At 39.2% G+C, this 17,698-nt stretch overlaps 1 protein-coding gene across 1 annotated transcript in view; it reads right to left on the bottom strand.

Annotated features, from left to right (window-relative positions):
* The window catches only part of LOC126271988 (non-lysosomal glucosylceramidase), a 243,901-nt gene that overhangs the window by 70,692 nt on the left and 155,511 nt on the right, over positions 1-17,698 (bottom strand). The gene's annotated exons all lie outside the window — the stretch shown is intronic.

Below are 17,698 nucleotides of genomic sequence, written 5' to 3'. Positions count from 1 at the left end.
GTGTTGGTGGGAAGTATCCAGATAACCCGGACGATGTAACACTGTGCCAAGATGTGCTGGCCGTGCACCAAGGCATGTTTAACTATAGGGTGATCCTCATCACCAACAAACACTGTCTGCCTGTGTCCATTCATGCAAATGGACAGTTTGTTGCTGGTCATTCCCACATAGAAAGCGTCACAGTGTAGGCAGGTCAGTTGGTACATCACGTGGGTGCTTTCACACGTGGCTCTGCCTTTGATTGTGTACACCTTCCGGGTTACAGGGCTGGAGTAGGTGGTGGTGGGACGGTGCATAGGACAGGTTTTACACAGGGGGCGATTGCAAGGGTAGGAGCCAGAGGGTAGGGAAGGTGGTCTGGGTATTTCATAGGGATGAACCAAGAGGTTACGAAGGTTAGGTGGACGGCGGAAAGACACTCTTGGTAGAGTGGGGAGGATTTCATGAAGGATGGATCTCATTTCGGGGCAGGATTTTAGGAAGTTGTATCCCTGCTGAAGAGCCACATTCAGAGTCTGATTCAGTCTCGGGAAGCATCCTGTCACAAGTGGGGCACTTTTGGGGTTCTTCTGTGAAAGGTTCTGGGTTTGAGGGGATGAGGAAGTGGCTCTGGTTATTTGCTTCTGTACCAGGTCGGGAGGGTAGGTGCGGGATGCGAAAGCTGTTTTCAGGTTGTTGGTGTAATGGTTCAGGGATTCAGGAGTGGAGCAGATTTGTTTGCCACGAAGGCCTAGGCTGTAGGGAAGGGACCGTTTGATATGGAATGGGTGGCAGCTGTCATAATGGAGGTACTGTTGCTTGTTGGTGGGTTTGATGTGGACGGATGTGTGAAGCTGGCCACTGGACAGATGGAGGTCAACGTCAAGGAAAGTGGCATGGGATTTGGAGTAGGACCAGGTGAATCTGATGGAACCAAAGGAGTTGAGGTTGGAGAGGAAATTCTGGAGTTGTTCTTCACTGTGAGTCCAGATCATGAAGATGATGTCAATAAATCTGTACCAAACTTTGGGTTGGCAGGCTTGGGTAACCAAGAAGGCTTCCTCTAAGCAACCCATAAATAGGTTGGCATACGAGGGGGCCATCCTGGTACCCATGGCTGTTCTCTTTAATTGTTGGTATGTCTGGCCTTCAAAAGTGAAGAAGTTGTGGGTCAGGATGAAGCTGGCTAAGGTGACGAGGAAAGAGGTTTTAGGTAGGGTGGCAGGTGATCGGCGTGAAAGGAAGTGCTCCATTGCAGCGAGGCCCTGGACGTGCGGGATATTTGTGTATAGGGAAGTGGCATCAATGGTTACAAGGATGGTTTCCGGGGTAACAGACTGGGTAAGGATTCCAGGCGTTCGAGAAAGTGGTTGGTGTCGTTGATGAAGGATGGGAGACTGCATGTAATGGGTTGAAGGTGTTGATCTATGTAGGCGGAGATACGTTCTGTGGGGGCTTGGTAACCAGCTACAATGGGGCGGCCAGGATGATTGGGTTTGTGAATTTTAGGAAGAAGGTAGAAGGTAGGGGTGCGGGGTGTTGGTGGGGTCAGGAGGTGGTGGAGTCAGGTGAAAGGTTTTGTAAGGGGGCCTAAGGTTCTGAGGATTTCTTGAAGCTCCGCCTGGACATCAGGAATGGGATTACCTTGGCAAACTTTGTATGTAGAGTTGTCTGAAAGCTGACGCAGTCCCTCAGCCACATACTCCCGACGATCAAGTACCACGGTCGTGGAATCCTTGTCAGCCGGAAGAATGATGATGGATCGGTCAGCTATCAGATCACGGATAGCCTGGGCTTTGGCTCTGGTGATGTTGGGAGTAGGATTAATGTTTTTTAAGAAAGATTGAGAGGCAAGGCTGGAAGTGAGAAATTCCTGGAAGGTTTGGAGAGGGTGATTTTGAGGAAGAGGAGGTGGGTCCCGCTGTGATGGAGGACGGAACTGTTCCAGGCAGGGTTCAATTTGGATATTGTCTTGGGGAGTTGGATCATTAGGAGTGGGATCAGGATTGTTTTTCTTCTTTGCAAAGTGATATTTCCAGCAGAGACTACGAGTGTAGGACAGTTAATCTTTGACAAGGGCAGTTTGGTTGAATCTGGGAGTGGGGCTGAAGGCTATGGGCAAAAGTTTTATGTAAGTGCCTTTTAATTGTGCCTGCAACTTTACGTGTCTTCTTTACAGTAAGTAGGAATCTGTCCTTCCCAAAAACAGGCACTTTTTTATTATTTAAGGTTTTTGATGTTTGATGAGTGAATGCATAAATAGCATTTTCAGTCAAGTAATCCTTTTGGAATGCAAATTGCGATAAGCTAAGTAAATTATTTCAACTTAAATGTGAGGCCATTCTTGAGTACTTAACTTTTTCAAATATTTTGGAAAAAGATGTCAGTATGGACACTGGACAACGCTTGTTTAAGTCTGTCTTGCCACCTTTCTTATGAAGAAGTTCAACAGTTGCATATTTTAACCTGCCTGGAAAACATCCCTGTGCCAGTGATGCATTGCCTATATCACTTAGGACATTACTTGTTAAATCAAAACAACTTTTCAAAATTCTGTTTGAAATTCCATGAAATCCACAAGAGCTTTTGTATTTTAGAATTCTATTAATTTCAGAGAAGGATGTTGGCGCTACTTCTATTTGCTTAAAATTTTGTTAACAGCATTTCTAATATATTCTCTTGCTTCTTCAACTGAAGCATTTAACCCAATTCTTCCTACCACATTTAGAAAGTGATTACTAAAACTACTTGCAACTTGTGAATTATAAGTCACAACATTGTCATTTAGTTTAATTGATTGGTATCTTGCACACATACTGGCTGTCCATGCTCCCATTTGTATTGCATATATCTTTATTCTTATTATTTGCAATATTAATTTCTGCCAGGATGTTAGCACTTATGTCTTTTAATGACTTCTCTTAAACAGTACAGAATTTTTTTGTAGTAGCAAGTAAGATCAAATCTTGACTTACACTTGCATTTATATAAATTTCCCGCTTCCTCTTGCAAGAGATTTTAATTTCACATCTTACTTGTGTTTTCAGGATAATTTTTTAGGAAAGCAACTTTCAAATACTTACACAAATTTACTACAGAATAAATTGAAATCAACATTAGCATCTCTTTTTATATATTCCTCATCCAATAAGACCACTTTTAACTTACTTTTAAAACACGGTATCCTGTTATCATTGAAAAGTCTCACTGCTTTGTATAAAGGCATCTCAGGATTGTAAGGTGCCTTACTGCTTATTTTCATCAATCTCCAGCAATGTCTATAAAAATGTTATAAATCAGTTTCCTCCTATCTTGCTCCACACAATTTGGAAAACTGACTACTGAAATTAGATTGCAACAACAAAATAATAATTCAACTTCATTTTTCCTGTCCTTGTCTTTTAAGAAAACTACATTGAAATCTCCATGAATTACTCTTTCTTTTTGTCTGACACACAGCTCAATAATGCATCTAGATTTCTCATAAATAGATGAAAATTTTCTGGAGGGGATTTGTAGACTGTTACAATTATTAGAGAAGTATTCTGTAGTAGCAATTCACAAGCACATGCTTCTATGTACTAATCAGCAAATAAACTATTTGTGGTAGTTTCTTTTCTCTTCGGGTACAACTTTTACATATGCTGCAACTCCTCCTTTTTCCGTGTTAACTCTATATGAATGTGATGCAAGTATATAATCCTTGATATTTAACTCCTCCGTCCCGGTGGTCACATGGTGTTCAGCAAGAAGTTTCCACATCTTCTAGGCATACAAGAAGTTCATCACTTTTTTTTCAACCCTCTAATGTTCTAATAAAATATATTAATATTTTAATGGAAAACTATTGTGTGTGTTATAGTCCTCTTCTGCTCTAATTTCTTTCAATACTGTGTGTCTGTTGTCTGACTCAAACTTAAAAAGTATGTCCCTTTGACTTCAGTAATCACAGGGATTTTGTCTTTTTTGATTGCAATCCCACTTACACATTCTTCGAGATGTCCAGCATCCTTCCTTCCTCCTCCTCCTATTCAGGTGCAGGTCATGAGTAGATAATCCTTATCTCCAAATCAAAGCTACAGGCATGGCACAGATGTGATACTTTTGTTGGAAACAATTCGTTCAGCTCTTTGTTCACATGGCTAACAGTCATTTAATCCAGGTCTGGCTGTTTCACTGTAGAACTTCCATAAACCTCACATGAGTCTGTATTGGCCTGCTCCTATTTCCTCCACGCTAGCTTTAATGCCATATCCTAAGTTTTAGGCACGCTGTTTCCTGCACCTCTGACTAAAAGACCTTATCTCCTCCATCAAGATCTCACTACGACCTGTTGCACCCTACTGAGCTCAAAAACTGGTCAAGTCTTTTCTCCTACTTCAGGTCTCACATCAAACTAATTGCTAACCAGAATAGGGAAAGTGATTTCTTGAGGCTTTTCCTTTTGCCTACTATTTGTCACTTTCTTCAAACTTCCACTATCTCTTTCCCATTTCAAGCTATCTAATTCAAAATATGTCATTTCTAAACCTGCCTGGAGGGCAAAAATCTTTCTTCACTGTTCCATGATTTTCTTTTCTCAACTGCATAATATACAACTCCATGGTAGAGCCTCATCTGACACCTCGTTTGCTTTCCCACTGTGTTCTACCTAGTGTAGCATGAACCCACAATTCTAACATGTTTCTCCCATACCAATTAACCTACGACAACATCCACATTAGTCACACATGACACAAATCTTACCGCAAACTTTGACAAATACATATGAAAACAACATGTGCTGAATTATGGATTTTTGGGGGGGGGGGGGGGGTGTTCTTGGTGTTCGATTCCTGTTTGAGCTAGAAAAGGGGGGGGGGGGGGGTAAAAAGGTTTGGTTTATTTAGCTTGGACCAGCAGCCATTTCTATTGCCATTTGATCATCTGCCTCATGTAGCTACGTTACAGTACATTAAGATTTACCAAGCGGGAAAGCGCCGGTAGATAGGCACAATAAATAAAACACACACACAGAATTTCTAGCCTTCGCAACCGACGGTTGCTTCTTCAGGAAGAAGCAACCGTCAGTTGCGAAAGCTAGAAATTCTGTGTGTGTGTTTGTGTGTTTTATTTATTGTGCCTATCTACCGGCGCTTTCCTGCTTGGTAAGTCTTGGAATCTTTGTTTTTAATATATTTTTCCCATGTGGAAGTTTCTTTCTATTTTATTTACAGTATATTAAGTAACATTTGAACACTGAACCAGAGCTCTGCTAAGGCAAATTGTGCAAATCTATTAATTCCTTTTGCAAAAGGAATTAATTGGTTTGAAATTAAAGCTCAGCTAATTCCCCATTTCTATGCGCACTATTCAGATCTTATATGCAAAACAGTCACCACTGTTTGAGTGTTACGCACAAAACAGAAAACCTGTTTTCTGGGAGGTTTTTGAAGTGTACCATCCCTATACTTTAAACTTGTATGAATTAGTTCAAACTTTGCATGAAGATAGATAAATGTAGTCAAAAAGAATTCTTTTATCCAATAGTCATAAACCATTGTCAAGATATGATGGTATAAAGCCAAGCTAAACGTGTAAAATTCATTCTTGTGTGTACTGAATGCTCTGAAAGGGATTAAAGTGAATCAAATAAATTAAAAAATGACAGAACTAAGTAGGCTTCCATGGCCAGTGTAAAAAGGGTTTTACAGTTTATAATTAAAGTATTGTATATAATGACATGTTACAACACCCAGAAGACTTTTAATCATCAAATAAAAATGCATTCTTATGACAAAATTGAAAATTCGCTTTAAAAATCTAGTCAGAAAAAAATGAGAATATATTTTTATAAGCTTTTTATGATTGTGGCACTTGTATCTTTCAAACTTGAGTGAACTGGTTCAAATTTTATAAGGCGGCAAAGACATACATGTAATTAATGGACACCCTGCTGCTTTATCAGTTGCCATGATATACCAGTCTAAATTTGCACACAAAATATATGTAAAATCTGATTTTGTGTGAATCACACATGCTGAGATGGTTTAAAGTTATACAGATGATCATAAAAAATATATTCTTACCATAACCATCAAAAGCATTTGCAAAAACTCTTTCATTATACAGGTTTTACGTGCAAAAAATCAGATGTCTGCATATGAAACTGAATTTGCAGAAATGTGTTGCATTTTAATTGTTGCATTTGGATATAAATAAAGAAACTAGTTATTACAGTTTATTATCGTTTTGTTTCCAGAATGAAATTTCCACTCTGCAGTGGAGTGTGCACTGATGTGAAACTTCCTGGCAGATGAAAACTGTGGTATAGCACTTGCTCGCCAAAGGCAAAGTTCCCGAATTCGAGTCTCGGTCTGGTACACAGTTTTAATCTGCCAGGAAGTTTCACATCAGTGTACACTCTGCCGCAGAGTGGAAATTTCATTCTGAAAACATCCCCTATGCTGTGCCAAATCCACGTCTCTGCAATATTCTTTCTTCCAAGAATGCTAATCCTGCAAGTTTCGCAGGAGAGCTTCTGTGAAGTTTGGAAGGCAAGAGAAAAGGTACTGGCAGAAGTAGAGCTTTGCGGATGGGCCGTGAATAGTGCTTGGGTAGCTCAGTTGGTAGAGCCCGGGAAAGGCAAAGGTCCCAAGTTTGAGTCTCAGTTTGGTGCACAGTTTTAATGTGCCAGGAAGTTTCTTTATTGTTTTGTTGTTTGTATTTTAGAGATTTTATCTACCACTGGCTTAAAACCATCAAAAAATCTTGGATGTGGAAAACAACATGTGCACCAAAGCAGAATTATGCGCAGCCCAGTACAGCACGAGATACTTTTCAGTTGAACATTTAAAGCTTCATTGACAAGCACACACAAAATTAGACTAACCTGAAAACTGGAGAAAAAGTCACTTTATTTCTACCTAATACAAAATGTTTCACTGTGTTTTCTTCAAGACTTGCTATGGTATCTTGTAGAAGATTTATTTTTGGACAAAACAAGCTTAAGTTCATCAATTTCATACATTACTGAAAAGTTGATAGTATTTTTTCATGCATACATTGTTTTGCAGTTGTTCTGCTTGTTTCAGCTAATCGTACTCATATTTAATTTGATTGGTTGTTCGAACATTTCACGCCAAAATTATTCACATGAGCTTTCTAGTGGCAGTTCCCTAATTTTCAGTCTTTATTATTGCACACATTACATAAAAAACGACAATAATTATAAGATAAAAGTTAATAACAAGATTTATGTTCCAATAGTTTATTATTTGTTGTGCAAATCACTAGCTCATTATATAGTAAGCTTTTAAGGTAAGTTTATCTATGCAATATAGATGGTCATTTTGTAATTTTATCTAATTAATACACACTATTTACATACATCAGCATCATAAACGTTGCACAGTATTTAATATTTTGTGTGCTCTTTTAGTCTCATGCCTATATGAAGAAAGTGTGAATAACTATAAAACAAAAAATTAACAAAATCAATAAAAAATTTAAAACAAAATAACAATATAGTAAATAAAATAGAAAGAAACTTCCACATGGGAAAAATATATTAAAAACAAAGATTGTAAGACTTACCAAGCGGGAAAGCGCCGGCAGACAGGCACAATGAACAAACACACACACACACACACACACACACACACACACACACACACACACACACACAGAATTACTAGTTTCGCAACCGATGGTTCCTTCTTCAGGAAGGAGAGGGAAAGACGAAAGGATGTGGGTTTTAAGGGAGAGGGTAAGGAGTCATTCCAATCCCGGGAGCGGAAAGACTTCCCTTAGGGGAAAAAAAGGACAGGTGTACACTCGCGCACACACACACACACACACACACACACACACACACACACACACACGTATCCCTCCGCACATACACAGACACAAGCAGACATATTTAAAGGCAAAGAGTAAGGGCAGAGATGTCAGTCGAGGCGGAAATACAGAGGCAAAGAAGTTGTTGAAAGACAGGTGAGGTATGAGCGGCGGCAACTTGAAATTAGCGGAGGTTGAGGCCTGGCGGATATCGAGAAGAGAGGATATACTGAAGGGCGAGTTCCCATCTCCGGAGTTCGGATAGGTTGGTGTTGGTGGGAAGTATCCAGATAACCCGGACGGTGTAACACTGTGCCAAGATGTGCTGGCCGTGCATCAATGTTACACCGTCCGGGTTATCTGGATACTTCCCACCAACACCAACCTATCCGAACTCCGGAGATGGGAACTCGCCCTTCAGTATATCCTCTCTTCTCGATATCCGCCAGGCCTCAACCTCCGCTAATTTCAAGTTGCCGCCACTCATACCTCACCTGTCTTTCAACAACTTCTTTGCCTCTGTACTTCCGCCTCGACTGACATCACTGCCCTTACTCTTTGCCTTTAAATATGTCTGCTTGTGTCTGTGTATGTGCGGAGGGATATGTGTGTGTGTGTGTGTGTGTGTGTGTGTGTGTGTCTGTGTATGTGCGGAGGGATATGTGTGTGTGTGTGTGTGTGTGTGTGTGTGTGTGTGTGTGTGTGTGTGTGTGTGTGTGTGCGCGCGCGCGAGTGTACACCTGTCCTTTTTTTCCCCTAAGGGAAGTCATTCCGCTCCCGGGATTGGAATGACTCCTTACCCTCTCCCTTAAAACCCACATCCTTTCGTCTTTCCCTCTCCTTCCTGAAGAAGCAACCATCGGTTGCGAAAGCTAGTAATTCTGTGTGTGTGTGTTTGTGTGTTTTGTTCATTGTGCCTGTCTGCCAGCGCTTTCCCGCTTGGTAAGTCTTACAATCTTTGTTTTTAATATAACAATATAGTAAAAATGATAAAAAATATAAAAAGCAAAATAATAAAATAAATTCCTGCAGGCATGAGATTTTGACTTGGTGGTGGTGGTGGTGGTGGTGGTGGTGGTGGTGAACATGAATGATCACAACTGTGAGGTCACTGAATATGAAATTTTTAAAGTGTGTTAATCATTCAAAGGTTTCTTCATGGAAGTATTAATTGTACAATCAGGTTGCATTAAGAGTTGGGTGGAGACCTTGTTCGAGTGAGGTTGTGTGTGTGACGTCACGAATGACGACTATTAATATCTTGAGCAAACTAGTGTAAAATGCCGAGGATTGTTATGCTGATTGTTGGTATTGATTCTGTGATCCTAATATGTGATCAGCATCATAACTGTCATGTGTCAATATCAATGTATGAAGTAGGCTTCACGTGAAATGTTCTGTAACATTTTGCTTGTGTAATTTTAACAGTCCCATGGCAAAAATTGCAACACCAAATAAAAGATAGACATCCCTTAAAAAATGCACATGCTATTTACTGAAAAACAGATGCTCATTTTTTCTACAATCAGAATAGTTGCAGCACAGCTTCATAAACCAAACCACAACCGAGCGTGACCTACTGCAGAGAGAGAGAGAGAGAGAGAGAGAGAGAGAGAGAGAGAGAGTAACATCAACATTAGATGATGCAAGTTGGTTACAGAACTTTGTGATGTGTACCTGATTCTACAGATGTCAAACAACAGCCCCCGTGTATGGCCACACTGTTACCTCCACCTGGCAGGCCATCACTTTTGGAGTGGAGAAGTTGTACAGAAGCTCCATTATATCTACAAAGGCCTTACAACGGGCGTTCTCATAGGCAAAGATCACTATACAGTCTATAAACATCTAGAATTTATGTACACAGAAGGAAGACATACTAAACCAGATGTGAAAGTATCAAGAATGTTAAATGCTTTGCATTCAGGAGTCTCAAGACGTATGACACTGTTGCTCAAAGATTAGAGGCATGTAGGTTGCAGCTGCATATCCATATCGACAATGTCGGCACTTTTGTCAAGCCTAATATACAGGTTCTCTCTGCAGGAATAACAACAGCAGAAGATACTGGAACTCTAACAGTTGAGTTGAGTGTTTTCACTGTGTGTGTGTGTGTGTGTGTGTGTGTGTGTGTGTGTGTGTGTGTGTGTGTGTGTGTTTTTCCTTTTTGTCAAAAACTGTGCCCGACAGCTTATGTATAAGTGTATTAATTTTGCCTGTCTGCAACTTAATGTCTCATATTTATGGTAAGTAACAATCTATCTTTCCCTACAATGTCAGCTTCAGAAGATGGGATTATGGAAGAGAGTAATAGTCCTTAGTCTGCACTTTTATCATCATCCCAAATAAATTATGGTTGGCTGTAATGCGTATAGGTTTTGTTGTGATTACCATTATTTAAACCAGAAAAAAATACAGATGACTACCATATGTCTAATGTAACAGAGATCTCAGTAAACGTGGGCCAGTGTAATTATTTCATAACTGTGGGCCTATGAAGTGGGTACCATCAACTAGAGATAGTGCCTGAAGATTTTCCAGAAACAAGGTGCTCAACTCCATCTTGTCATTATCAATATCATAGCTTGCCTTTTGGACTGAAAAACATGCCAACAGCTTTCCACAGACTGTTAGATGGTATATTGTGAGGGTTAATCTCAATGAAATACATGGTCTATTCAAATGATATTGTGCTCTCCAAGGATACCTAGGAGCATACAATTTGTTTATGCCAGTTTTTTGACCATTTACATCCTACATGGTTAACACTCAGTCTGTAAAAACGTCACTTTGTTTTGCAAGAAGATCGTTACTTGGCCTAGGGATGGTCATTGCAATGGTAATAGTTTTCCAGCCATAAAACCAAGATGAAATTGGGGTTCATTCAGTTCTACTAAATGGCCTTCCAACTCAACTTTGACATGATGTGCAACCATGAAATCTAAACCAACTTCATACGCACTGACAACCATGGGGAGGACTTCCCCTCAGTCATAATCCTAGCACTGTTGAACCAAATGAATTAAAATGACTCCCAATTAAACCCTTAACCCCTGGTATGGCTGATTCAGTTCTACTACACGAAGTACGTTCTTACTTACCACATATACTTGAGAGCTACCACATTCAAAAAATATGCATAACTTTCCTTTCGCATAACCAGTTAGAAAAAAAGTCAGCCACTGACTCCACCCAGAGCTGACCTGTATGAACCCTTACTGTGAGTACTATACACTGGACACACCACCTACTGCCCACATTTAACAGTGGGGGGGTACAAGGTCTGCCTTGTGGCCACCTTCGCTATCTTTGCAAACTTTTGTTTGTACATTTCCATCCTGATAATGTTGTCCCTACAATTACGCTTTATATGACCTGTATAGCCACATCTAAAACATTTGATACCTGAGTTAAATTTGCTTCCTTTTCTTGTGGTTTGATAACCACATCAACTTCAGCTAGTGCCACCACGATTTCCACTGTTTCATTCAGAGTCTTTGGGAATTCCATACAAACTCTATGTGACATTTCTGGCTGTATATCCCATAAAGACTCATCAAGTGCCCCCTGTACAGCTTCTGTGATAGGGTCTAATTCATGCCATCACCCTCAGTGAGTTTATATGTATTGACCTCAGTTTTGCGAATGTGGTCCACAAAACTCTATCGATCCCCTATGTTTCTGGAATATCCATTAAACTGGTTATTAACCCAATTTCTTAAACTAGCAGCTGTATCGAAATTATCAAAAAACATAATGACATATTCTCTTGATTTCTAAGCAAATGAATTGACCAACAAAGTGGTGTCAGTATCAAAGAAAGGTGCTGCACTGCATGTAGCTGTTCCCTCCTTTCCTACCTTTGTTGTCCTTATTCAGTAACTTTATCTATCAGATGCTGAATCACATCTTGAGCAAAAACTTGCTTACCCATGATGCTTACTTATTACCAACAAAAGTATACAATATACCCAAAATAACATGGAAAGGAAGAAGAAACAATAGGGGAACAACCATAAAGGTCCAAAAAAACTCTAAAATCGGCACAATCATAAATTTCATCTGCAGCCTTCATCATTTCCAGTTTGGGACCAGTTAGATCCAAAAAAAGTTCTTACATTTCATTACTCATTCAACAGTCCAGAGTTACCTCAATATACAACATTCATAAACAATGTCTTTCATATTTCCTAGTTACCACCACCCATTCTGCCACTCTTCTTCCAATTTATGTATCCCTTTAATTTCTTTCTCTCCTAATAATGAACTAATGGCCACTTCAGTTCACATCACCTGTCTCTCTAGTTATCATCATCCCACTGCTCTTTATTGATCCATTTAACTACTGCTTATTGTCCTATCAAGCAATGTAACTCTTGCATTGCATTATTAATTTATATATTATAAGGTGCTTCTGTGTTTGCATTCTGTAGCTGTATCATTTACATATCACTTTTGTTAAATGATGAAATCTTCTTCCTTTTCTACACAACTTATATTTTCACACACTTTTTTTTTCTTTTTCCTTCCTATTGAATACACAGTAACTCAATGTGTATAGGTCATTTTTTTCCTTTCTTTTAGACAACAGCTCTAACACAATTTTCCATTCTGGCAGTCTTTATCTATGCTCATGCGGTGACCGAAATCAGGTAACATAACAGAAAACAGGATCACTTACAATCAATTTATAGCACTGAAAGCAGGCATACTATACAAACAGAAAAAGAGAGAGCTAGACTGCTCTCTGAAAGGATAGTCGTGCTACTTACACAAAGCTTCAAAGATTCAAAAATACATCACAATCAAGAAATTTTCCAGAACTTGTTTACATTAAATTACAGATATTGTCTGTTTGTTGGAACTGAACTTGGGAATTTTAGCATCACCATGCAGCAACTCTACAGCTACACCACATAGGAAAAATAGACAGGCTGCGGCTTTGCTCCTACATCTGAAAAGAAAACAGCAACCTAACGATTTGAGAGGCTTTTTCAACACACACCACAGTATTCCAATGCAGGATCTTGTCAAAGGGCCTTGGTATGCCAAAATTTAAAAATCCATGCTTTCCAATCATGTTGTTTGATTCTCAGCACCTCTATGATACTCAAGAGTAGCCATTTGCATCAAGGCTTTGCTTTTGCCAAAAGACCTTTTGGTCACTTGCATGGTATATCTTCATGGACAATCTTTCTGTGCTCTAGGCTTCCATAACTAACATTAGCAGCCAATAAATAGCACTGAATCTGAAATGGGCAAAAAAAAATATAGTTCTTATGTAACATTACACACAGGCATAAATATTGACATAGGAGGCTCAGATTAACAAGACAGATCAAGTCAACTGGTGCTCGCTTTCAAATTCTAAAAGGAGTTGTTTCCTGTATCCTGTAATGAATGGCTCCACAAAATACTCAGGCCTAACAACTTTTGCTGCTAGAAACAGTAGAAAAGTATCAAGAAAATGTTTTGAAGGTTTTTTCCTCCTGTGGTAAGAGGTTTTCTTCCCCAATAATTTTGTTTATTGTTTGTTACTTGCAAGTATAGTTTAGGAAAAGCCAAATACACCATAGTAATTGTGTTTACTTTTTACAACAGCTTGTTTTGTTTTTGATTAACCTCAGTGAAGCAGTTGTTTTAGAGACTTAGAAATAAAAAATGAGTGGTTAATGGGACAACAAGGTAGTTATGTTATGTGGGTTCTCCAGTTAACCACATTATAATTATTTGGTTTTGTAATTTACAGATATTTTAATTTTTTAAAAAATCATCTAACATCATACTATTGGCAATAACAATAAAACATTTGGTGAAGCTCATCTTGTGACAGAACAGTCTGTTGAGCCATTTAAGAGCAAAATTTGTTTCAGAAAATAATGTTCCTAATACAGTTCCAAATCCAATTCATCCATTTTCTCCTGTGTCTCCTACTGATCCAGTTCCTTCAACTTTGAATACCTCTACTGGTAACCTTATTCCTTCATGTTTTCATAAGCAAGAATTCTTATCTGTGCCTCCTGAAGCCTTGCTTCAACTCCTTCAATGTGTTCCCCGAAAAAGAAATAGTCATGGCTGAAAGAAAGGATAATCTCTTATTTTTATAAGTTTACATTTGAAAGCCTGCCTTGAAGCAGAAGCCTCTGCCAGAGAATGAAAGAAAATTAAAAAGAAGAAACTTGCTCCAAAAGAACCAGATTCTTCATATTAGAAGAATCTGACTGTGCTTACAACGCCCAATTTGAAGACCGAGAATTTTTCAGAAATTACAGCCAATTACTTCACAACTGTTAAAAAGCATTAAGTAAAAAGAGACTCAGATGGCAATTTCATGACAGGTGTGAAGGAGTCGCTTGATCCTGGCATCAAGTGACTTTCTGGAAGTAGCACATGAGCTTTAAGAGACTTTCCATGATGAAAGCAAATGCTTATGTTGCCACTACTGACATTATTACAAAGCTTCTGCATTCCCTTAAAGACTTATATTAAAATTTGACAGAATGATTTACATCAATGCTGATTTTCATTAATAGAGCCTCCATTAAGTCACAGCTGCAAAATACTAACTCAAATTCTTTGCAGACAAATGGGAAAACTAGTAGAAGCCAGCCTTGGGGAAGATCAGTTTGGATTCTGTAAAAATATACACGTGAGGCAATGCTAGAAATCCTTAATCTAGCTTCTAAGATAAGTCTTAAGGTCATTAAGACTTATCTTAGAAGCTAGATTAAGGATTTCTAGCATTTGTAGGCTTAGAGACAATGTTGACTGGAATACTCTCTTTCAAATTCTTAAGGTGGCAGGGGTAACATATAGGGAGCGAAAGGCTATTTACAATTTGTATAGAAACCAAATGACAGTTACAAGAGTTGAGGGGCATGAAAGAGAAGCAGTGGTTCGGAAGGGAGGAGACAGGGTTGTAGCCTCTCCCCGATGTTATTCAATCTCTATATTGAGCAAGCAGTGAAGGAAACAAAAGAAAAATTCGGAGTAGGTATTAAAATCCATGGAGAAGAAATAAAAACTTTGAGGTTCGCCGATGACATTGTAATTCTGTCAGAGACAGCAAAGGACTTGGAAGAGCAGTTGAACGGAATGGACAGTGTCTTGAAAGGAGGATATACGACGAACATCAACAAAAGCAAAACGAGGATAATGGAACGTAGTTGAATTAACTCGGGTGATGTTGAAGGTATTAGATTAGGAAATGAGACACTTATAGCAGTAAAGGAGTTTTGCTATTTGGGGAGCAAAATAACTGATGATGCTCGAAGTAGAGACGATATAAAATGTAGACTGGCAATGGCAAAGAAAGCGTTTCTGAAGAAGAAAAATTTGTTAACATCGAGTATAGATTTAAGTGTCAGGAAGTCTTTTCTGAAAGTATTTGTATGGAGTGTAGCCATGTATGGAAGTGAAACATGGACGATAAATAGTTTAGACAAGAAGAGAATAGAAGCTTTCGAAATGTGGTGCTATAGAAGAATGCTGAAGATTAGATGGGTAGATCACATAACTAATGAGGAGGTGTTGAATTGAATTGGGGAGAAGAGGAGCTTGTGGCACAACTTGACTAGAAGAAGGGATCTGTTGCTAGGACATGTTCTGAGGAATCAAGGGACCAACAATTTAGTATTGGAGGGCAGTGTGGAGGGTAAAAAATCATAGAGGGAGACCACGAGATGAATACACCAAGCATATTCAGAAGGATGTAGGTTGCAGTAGGTACTGGGAGATGAAGAAGCTTGCACAGGATAGAGTAGCATGGAGAGCTGCATCAAACCAGTCTCAGGACTGAAGACCACAACAACAACAACAACAACAACAACAGTTTTCATCAAGACCATTTCTATTTAAAATTTCTATCAGTTATACTTGGTGTATCAACAACTAACAACTGAATGTTGTTGCAGCCCCTTTTACAAAGTTTGGAAATTATAATTAGATTTGTTTAATGTATTTCCGTTTATTTCACTGACTGGACCAATCAGCTTTATCAGTTAGGTTAAATGGCGTTTTGCGAATGAGTTAATTAGCTCAGGTTTCACAACAACTGAAAGTAGTACAGAGCCCTTGGACACCTCATTGTGAAGGAAACACACAACTCAGATTTCCCATCAATATAATGCAGGTAAAGCACGGTTTCATGAACATATTATGATAGTATTTTGGTAAAGTGACACATTCAGAAGATTGGATTTTATCACTGATAATCATCCTCATTATAATGTGTGGGTTGGCTGGACATATTTTGCATTAGTCATCATCAGCACAGTTGCCTCTGTATCTCATAATACACACATGATAAACATCAAACATTCCAGACAACTGCCATCTAATGAGAACTTTCACATGTGCAACCTCACCTCCATAGAATGTTGCCTTGATCACTTTTCCTGCTTTGGCATTGAATACTTCGTTTGGAATTTCTATATGGTAACACAGAACAGGAAGTGTGCTTGGGCAGGGTACAATAATGGGTTTTATATTGCAGGTCAGGTGTATTCATCCAGTTTTAAGGCACCAATGGAATCACTGTGATGTCTGACATCTTATGTTATAATACTCATGGATGTCCTTAGTTGAAACATAACTGTGCCCAATCCTCGAAAAGCAGTTTTTGCTCCTGGAGCACTCAAATTGGTAACAGTGCCAATTGCACACTACTCGGTGCAACGTACAACCATTACATAACAGACGATTTTCAAGTTAAGGTGGTTAATCCCATTCTTCTACACATGCTTGTCAAAGATTAATGTACAGTCTTTTTACAGTTCAATGAACATTCATGTGAAAGAAATTCCCATGAAAATTTAAGCTGAAGCACAGCAACTGTGCATTATCAATAAATTTTAGAAATGATTTTACATCTATCTCCAGACCTTGCTCAAAGACCTTCTTTTAAGGTGAGTTGGAAGTGAGCGAGTACCACAATACCTAATCCAAAAACAGTGTCCTCATCTGGAGTGCTGTGAACTGATCGTAAGTTAATTTTTGTGTGTGAAAGCCCTGGGGAACGATGTCGTTGAGATTTCATGAAGGCTGCAAAGATCCATCCTATATACTAATCCATGACCACCTACTGTGACACTGTCACAGGCATTTCCTATCCGATAAAATATTTACTACATGTGAAAAAGCCATATTACACACCAGCTGTGTTTCAATTACTGTATAATCTAAACAGCAACTAACTCAAATCACGCAGTTGCTAAACATCCTGCACACCTCAACAACAACTTCAACAGCTGCTTGAATACCTGTGTGCCATCTGATCTGTCACCCTCCCTGTCCCCATCCCCCGAAAATGAGCTCTCTGAAATATGTAGATAGGAATTTTAACTCATCATCTAACATATCCTCTGTCCTCACAAACCCCTCAACCAGGAACTTATATATGAGCACCAACACCCTCACATCTCCCTCATGTCATTTTCCAAACCATTAACTTATTTTTCCTTCACAGTCCTCTTCCCCTCCACCCCTTCTCTCTCTCTCTCTCTCTCTCTCTCTCTCTCTCTCTCTCTCCATTTGCTCACCCCTCCTCCTCTCCCCCCCCCCCTTTCCTCTAATCCATACATCTTACCCCCTTCCTAGCTCCTTTCCTCCTCGTGTGTGTGTGTGTGTGTGTGTGTGTGTGTGTGTGTGTGTGTGTGTGGACACACTCAGCACCAGAGTACGAGCACTAACTCGAAAGAACTTTATACCTCTAATTACAACTGTTTATGTGCCCCACATACATCAGCTAAGAATGAGTGCTTGACTTTCCTCATATTTTGTGTGTGGTTGCTATGCAGGAATTTCAGTTATTCAAAAATTCTTTCTCAGCATGTTCTGATCCTCAACGTGATGAAGTCAATAATTAAGAAAGCCTCAGTGGTTTGTTCCAATGCTGCCC

The sequence above is a fragment of the Schistocerca gregaria genome, chromosome 5 (assembly GCF_023897955.1).
Source record: "Schistocerca gregaria isolate iqSchGreg1 chromosome 5, iqSchGreg1.2, whole genome shotgun sequence".
Classification (NCBI taxonomy): Eukaryota; Metazoa; Arthropoda; class Insecta; order Orthoptera; family Acrididae; genus Schistocerca; species Schistocerca gregaria.
Note: the sequence above shows the minus strand (reverse complement) of the source record. Positions and strands in the feature narration are given on the sequence as shown.